Genomic DNA, 8160 nt, shown 5'->3' on the forward strand with positions numbered 1-8160 from the left:
TATACAACAGCCTCACCTGTCAGACCCTATTTCATTGCAAGAGGCAGAAGTTCTGGTTTTTAGCAATGGTCTGAGAAGAAAGGAATTGATGAAGAAAAGCGGTAGGAACAAGAGTTGAATAGGAAATGAAAGATACATGATGGAAGCAGAGCAATAAAGCAACTCTGCAGGATGCCTGAGGACAAGCACTTTTTGCAAGTCATTATGTTTCATTAAGTCTATTTCCTGATGCCACAGTGAGGTTTATGAAGCAAGGGCCCTGAAAGAGAAAGGGAAGAATCTAGTTGGTGCAGAAGGCAGAAATCTTCAGAAGAACAAATAGGAGGACCTGGCTAAGTTGGCAAGCCTCAACTCATCGGTCTTGCCCCTCTCCAATTAGTTGATGAAAGATACACAATCCAGCAATGATTGTGTGACTTCCACTACAAAGTTTTGGTGGAATGTTATCCGCATAGGGATAATCTTCCATTCCTAAGAAATATATCTTACATTGCTGGCTGACCTGTTTAAGTCAGTGCAATGAATGGATCACCCACTAGGAAAATGGGGTTACTTTAGGGAGATATTAACTCTCTTTATTGAACACTTGCATTCAAAAGTTTCTCTGTCATTGAACATTAGTGACACAGACTATGATGTATGTCAAGGCTGTTGTGGTCGAGCCAAAGCAAGTTAACAGGGCCTACGCCCAAAACATGCCAATTTTTACCCTTTGTGTAGCTTTGCTTTAAACTTGCAAACTGTTTGACTACTATTTTTTTTTTTTTTTTTTTTTGCTATAAAGTGCCTGTACTCACCAGAAACAAACAGAGGGAAAGTGGGAAATCATCCCCTGGGGGGATGGTCATGCCACATTCCCTCCTTCTCCAGTTTCTTCAGGATTTGGGGCACACATACACATGCACCCAATATGATTTTCAAGCCACTGGATCTGGGTCTGGTTGAGATATAAATTATTTGTGTACAGCAAAATGGATAACCTCAAAGGTTACATTTTTGTTGCTCTATAGGGCATTAGCTACTCATCTCTAGTAATCCTGTCCTCCCATTCCTTCTTTCAGTTTCTGTTTATACTCAAGCTTCCAAATCCTTCTTTGAACCAGCTTTGCTACCCTATTCTTTTTTTTTTTTAATTTTTTTTTGAGAGATTTTCACTGTAGGGCGCATGCACTCACCAGACAGAGAGAGACATAGAGACAGAAAGCGAGAAATCACCCCCCAGGGGGGATGGTCACGCCGCAATCCCTTCTCCTCTATTCTCCTCTTTACGTGGGAGTCCAGCGACATAGCCATTACGCTAACTGCTGGTTCCCCAAAATTTATTTTTATTTTTTATCTTTATATTTTAAAAGAATTATTTAATTAATTTTATTTATTCATTCATTTATTTTAATTTGACCAGACACACACACACACACACACACACACACACACACACACACACACAGAAACGAAGAGTGAGGAAGCAAGCCACCAGGTCTGGGATTCGAACCGTGGTCAGCCATGTGGGAGTGTCAAGTGCCTTAACCACAACACTACCTGCTGGCCCCTACCCTATTCTTTTCTGGTTAATGAGATAAATAAATTGATGATACTTGCTCATTTTATATTTGTATGAGAGTTATATTTTTAATGCTTAAAATACTATCCTTTGATAAACCTTGGTATGAATCAGAATCTTTATGAGAAAATATTAAAGACTTTGAGAAAGAATTTTAAAAAGAAAGTTCATTGTGTAAACCTTTATTTTAGCAAATTTTAACAGAGAGATAGGAAGTAAACAGCTGGAGCAGTTAGTTGCTAATGATAGACAGTGAGTCCAGACAGTCACATTCTGAATGTTGCAAATGTGACAATCAGAAAGATGTTTTAGGAATAAGATATTGCATAACAAAGAGCTGAACTGAGTAATTCACCAGGCGAGTGCTTTTTATTTTTTTTTTTTAAATTTGGGTTCATTTAATTGTAAAGTCTGTGTCAGTTTTGTATTTAATATTAAATATCACTTGACAGTTCTTTTAACCTAACAGAAACCCATAAAAATGGGTTGAGATGAAAATGTTATAGCTCTTTTATCCTGCTTTCAGTAGAATATGTGATTTCAACAAATACATGATTCTTTCCACTGTTTTCCATGTATGCATGGACACATATAAAGATTGAAAACTTACCTTCAGATATTATTTTCTCATGCTCTAAGAGATTTTATTTTACTTTTTTATTGCCTGAGAGTGCATACATTTGCCAGAGAGAAAACACTTTTCCCCCTACCCTGATAGAATGTCATCAAATCACAATCCTTTTTCCTTCATTTCTCTTTCCCATCAGGATTTTGGGCACTTATGCACACATGCCCAGTGTGTTTTTCAAAGCACCAAACCTGGGTTTGTACTATGGTCAACTATGCAGGGTCCAGCTTCCTTGACTGCTGAGCTATGGGGCCAACCCACTCTGAGAGACTGGACAAGTTTTGGTTGTTTTTCCTCACAAATTTCTGGAAGAGCCATTGGTGTTCCCAAAAGGGAGATACAGTGGAGTTTGGGGACTAGATATAGTATAAGAGGATTTTAAGAAATTCACTAAAAAATGGAATTAAGGTATGAATTCATTTTGGTGCAAGTTTTTTAAATTTATTTTTTAGATTCATTCAACTGTATATCATTATAGCATACAAAATGAACTTTCCCATCCAGAATAAACTGTATATTGGTTCAAAGATATTACTATACATATTGTCTTCTACAGATAATTTCCCTCCTCCCACACGTGGTACAAAATAATTTTTGAAATGTAGGCATATTTTCTCATTATATACATTTTCCATAAACTTTTTGAGAATTTGTGCTCACCAGGTGAACAGTCTGATTCAAATCCCAGTCTACTATGTCCTAGATCTATTCATGCTATTATATTTAACCCCTCTAAGCTTCTGTTTCTCCACTTGTAAGATGGAGATAATAATAGGGCTTCTCCAACAAAGTCTTTCTGAGGTGCTTGGTATAGTAACTGACAAACGGTAAGCATTTAGTAAGTGAGTGAGTGCTATTACTATTTCTTAGGTGGGGAACATGTGAATGTGCAAATCTTTCCCGTTTTGTACATGGTTCACCTTTTGGGTATCTCTTTAACAATTTTCCCTCTTTCTTTTCCTTATTCAGCAGAGCCATAGTGTGAAATTAATAGACTTTTAGTATACATTTGTGATTGTGTGATAAAGTTGTTGCCTTATGTTATTTGAAAACAAAAGAAAAAAAATTAAGGCCAGCTCAAAGGTGCAGTAGTAATATGTTGCTCACATGCATGCTTCCAATCCTTACTGGCTGGGAAGGGTGGGGTGATTAAGACATGAGACCCTATTGAGAATGCCTGTCTCTCTCTGCCCCTTGCTCTTATGAAAGAAATACACTTAAAAAATATAGTAAAAGTTAAACATCTCATATTTCTGAAGGAAAGAATACATTAAGTAACATTGTTTTCAATGAGTAGATTCCCATTTCTTTTATTTATGGACAACATTGTCCCATCTGCCATGGCATTGTTGGACTTTTCCTGAACCATCAAGCCCAGTTATGGGGAGGAGGTCACTGCTCTCCCTTCATTCCTCTAGTGGCAGTCCTGAGTGTATTATATGATGTAACATTGCATGAGAGAGAGAAGAAACAGCCATATCAGTTTCAATTTCAGTTGTGTTCCCTGCCCCATTTTTATCAAGTACAACAGCCTAATTATAAGGCTTCCTATATAAGTTACAAGTTTCATGGGCAACCAAGATCTTCTTGTCCTGATGTGGGTCTCCTTTGTTGTAAAATGTTTCTCTCTGGGCATGTTCATAGATTACATTTATATGAGACTAATTTTTCAAAGGGACTCTGAGCAATTTCACTCTCAAATTTCCTGAAATTGTCTGAGATAATCTATGACAACTCCAGGGACCATGGATGGCATATAGAGAAGGAATGCTAAAAACACCATAGGTAGTGTTGGTGCTTGATGCAAATATTAACTATGCTAAGGTGCACAACTGGACAGGAATATTCGGGGTTGATAAGAGTTCACATGAGAAGTCCTAGCTGGTGGAGACAACAAGTTTTGTTAACTGCAACTCCCCCAAGAACCAGCAGTGGGATTCAGTTGGGGAGCGCCTAAAGACAGAGGAGACTGGGCTGTAATTTTGTGTTTTTGCTACTGTAAATTTCAAACTGGAGCTGAGTGGTCATTGACTTGGACTGTTATATGGAATTTTCTGGTATCAACGTGGAAAAGATTAAGGTGAAATGCTCTTTGAGGTCCCTTCCAATTGTAAGTTTGATGCTGTTTTTATCTTCAATAAAATGTACAGATACTAAATGTAGCGTTTGATGAATTTTGATAAAGGTATGTGCCCATGTAACCTCTTCCCCAATCAAGATTTAGAACATTTCCCTCACTCCATAAAGTTCCTTGTGACCTTTTATAATTAATGTTCCCTCTCCATAAGATAAGTAATCACTGTTTTGATTCCTATTAATGCCGATTCTAGAACTCTGTATAAATGGAACTATATAGTATGTATTCATTTATATCTGACTTTTTTCACTTAGTGTAATGTTTTTGAGATTTATCTATGTTGTTGCATGTATTGTGGTTCATCCTTTTTTTTTTTTGGAGAGGTTTTTGCTATAGAAAACCTCTTCTGGTGTGCTTGCCAGAAAGACAGAGAGACAGAAAGCGAGAAATCACCCCCCGGGAGAATAGCCACGCCACAATCCCTTCTCCTCTGTTCTCCTCTCAGATCTTGGACACACACGCACATGAGCCTGGTGTGAGTTTAAGCCACCAGGTCTAGGACATGAACCACAGTCAACTACATGGGAGTCCAGTGACATAGCCATTACACCAACTGCTGGTCCTGGTTCATCCTAATTTAATTACAGAGTTGTGATTCAGTAGCCTCAGAAGCAGCCTCAGAAGTGGAGGGTTTCTGACCTTCAGCTGTCCTCCTGTTTTTCAGCTCTCTTTCTCCTCTAAGGCATGCCATGGAAACTAGAATTCTTCTTTTCCAAAATAGGTCATAGAAACCAGAACCCCTTTCCCCTCAAAACTAGAGATAAAACCTAAAACTATTATTCTAACTTCTATCTTTTTGTGTAAGAGTTTGCCATAAAGAAATTCCTGACCTACCTCATTTGATTATAAGTCATAAACTCCAATTCCACAGGTTTCTTGCCCCATATCTTGAAAAAAAAATGAATATTATGCAGAGAGGCCAAGAAGAATCTAAACAGATAGGCCTTTCTAGATTTCTATTTCCATCAGCTCATACCCTTTATATCCCTCAATTGCATTTCTACACAGCTTTGCCTGCTTCATTGAACCCAAGCATAAAAACTGATAGCTACTAGGACCAGCAGATGGTGAAATGGTTATGTTGATGGACTCCCACATGGTCGACCATGGTTCAAGTCCTGGTCGCAGCAGCTTAAAACTCATACCGGGCACATATACTTACATGCCCAGAATCCTGAAAGGAGAATGAAAGAGAAGGGATTGTGTGGCCACACCCCCAGGGATGATATCTCGCTTTTTGACTCTGATCGCTCTCTGTCTCTCTGGTGAGCGCTCATGCCCTGTAGCAGAAATCTCTCTTAAAAACAAAACAAAATAAAACTGACAGATACCCTTATATCTTTGAGTCTTCAATTCAAAGGCTCCTGCATCACATAAAGCTATTATCAAATACATTTGTTGTGCCTTGCTTACTTGTTTTTTATTATAAGGATGTCTGATCATGAGTCCTTGTGATGGTCAGAAAAAGATCACTCCCTTCTCTGACCTGACAATGCAATTGTGTGCATACTACAGAATTTATCCATTCCACTGATGGACATTTGATTTGTTGGCTCTTATGAATAGAGCACACTAACTATTTTTGTAGAAATCTTTAGGTAGACATGATTTGATTCCCTTTTGGGTAAATATCTAGGATTGGAATTGCTGGGTCATAGGCTAGGTGGATTTTAACTTTATAGACAGCTAACAAAATGATTTCCAAAGTCATTGTGCCATCCCACACTCACACAAGGCATGTATGAGATGTCCAGGTGCTCCACATTTGGCCACTCTGTTTTGCTTTTCATCATATGTGTCCATTTTCACTATGTGCATTCCTAAGAAAACAAAGAGATGATCACTGTTACTTGCAAAGATTCACATGAAAAAAAAATTAACCTAAGTTAATAGGATTACCAGAAAACAGTATGCACTGATCACAATTGGAGGTGACTTTTGGGTAAGGATTAGCTATACATCATCTAAGGGTAACTTAAAGCTACAGTGTGGTTTACAAATAGCCATGTGGGGAAAAGCATATAAGCTGGTTTATAATTTCCTCATAGCTCCTTAGAATGGCCAGAAAGTTCTACTTTTGAGTGTTTTTACATGAGGAATTTGGCAGTTTCTTCTGGCAAGGAGCAGAAAATAAGGAAGAAAGTAACTATTTGCTCATCCATCAAATTTCGAGGTACTTTTGGAAAAAGAATATCTGGCAAACTGATGGTTTGTGTTAGAAGCTTTTGGAATAAAATGAAAAGTTAGACAAAATATCATGGACTTAGTGTTTATGGAAGAATATGTCATCCAAGTTGGTTCTCTTACATTATGAGTGAAGAGGTATATTGCATGGTAAATTAAGAATTTGCCTTCACTTATTAAATGCTCCTTATATGCCAGGCACAGAACTAAGTATTTTCATATGTTGAGTCATCTATTTCTTGCAGCAACTCTACAAAACAGGCAATGTTAATTCCCCAGTATTGTGGAAGAAGAAAAAGAAGTTCATCCAGAGACACAACCATTACATAGTAGAGCTAGAATTTTTTTTTGGAGGGGTTTTTGCTATAGGGCGTATGCTCTTGCCAGAAAGACAGAGAGAGACAGAGAGATAGAAAGCGAGAAATCACCCCCCAGGGGGGATGGCCACGCTGCAATCCCTTCTCCTCCATTCTCCTCCTGGGATCTTGGGCACGCACGCACAGGCACCCAGTGTGAGTTTAAGCCACCGAGTCCGGGACTCGAACCACGGTTGGCTACATGGGAGTCCAGTGACATAGCCATTACGCTAACTGCTGGTCCCGTAGAGCTAGAATTTGAACCCAGCAGTACCATGGCTAACAGTAGACTTTGTTAAGAAAACTGAGTTGAATGGTCTTGTGGAAAAGTATGTGTATGTGTGTGTACTATAGAGTGACCAGAAATTCTATAAAACATAAAATAAGTGTCATTAGAGTAAAATTATGTGAGAGAATTGGAATGGAAATATGAGATTGAAGAAGAAAACATATGAAATTTCTTCTTATAACGTAAGTATCTAAATGGTACTTTTTTAGTTGCCAGAGGGTGCATATGCTCTCCAGAGAGAGAGAGAGAGAGACAGGAAGAGACAGAGAGAGCAAGGAAGCATCCATCCCATGAAGTGTAGTCACACTACAATCTCTTCTTCTCCATTTCCCCATCTTGTTGGGATTTTGGGCACACACACACATACATGCCTGGCATGTTTTTCAAGCTGCCAAGACTGGGATTTGAACGATGGTCAGCCATGTAAAATCTGTCTGCCTTAATCAGGCCAGGCAACTCTAAATGACACTTTGGTTCTATTAGACACATGTAAATGGTAATATTTCTGTTTTATTTTAAAACATTTATATTTATAATTCTTTATAATAATTTAAGTTCCTGATGAAGAACTTGAGATGTTAACTTAAAAATGGATGAGGAGGTTATACGTTTTTTTAAAAATTATTTTATGCAACTCTATTATTTATTTAAATTTGACCAGAGAGGGCAGAGTAAGAGAGAGAGAGGGAAAGTAAGAAAGCAAGCCAACAGGCCTGAAACTTGAACGGCGATCGGCCATGTGGGCATCCAGCATTCTCAAACACCATGCCACCTGCCGGCCCGAAATGTTGTTTTTAACTTCTTCTAAAGAACATAGTAGCACTTTTTCGCAATTAGTTTGCCACCAGAACACAGGTGTTGTGAAAACTACTGCTAAATCAAAGCCAAAATGGGAAAGGACAAGACTCACATCAACATCGTTGTCATTGGACACATAGATTCTGGCAAGTCCACCACTACTGGCCATCTGATCTACAAATGTGGTGGGATCAACAAAAGAACCAT

This window comes from Tupaia chinensis, unplaced genomic scaffold (genome assembly GCF_000334495.1).
Source record: "Tupaia chinensis unplaced genomic scaffold, TupChi_1.0 Scaffold000567_1, whole genome shotgun sequence".
Classification (NCBI taxonomy): domain Eukaryota; kingdom Metazoa; phylum Chordata; class Mammalia; order Scandentia; family Tupaiidae; genus Tupaia; species Tupaia belangeri.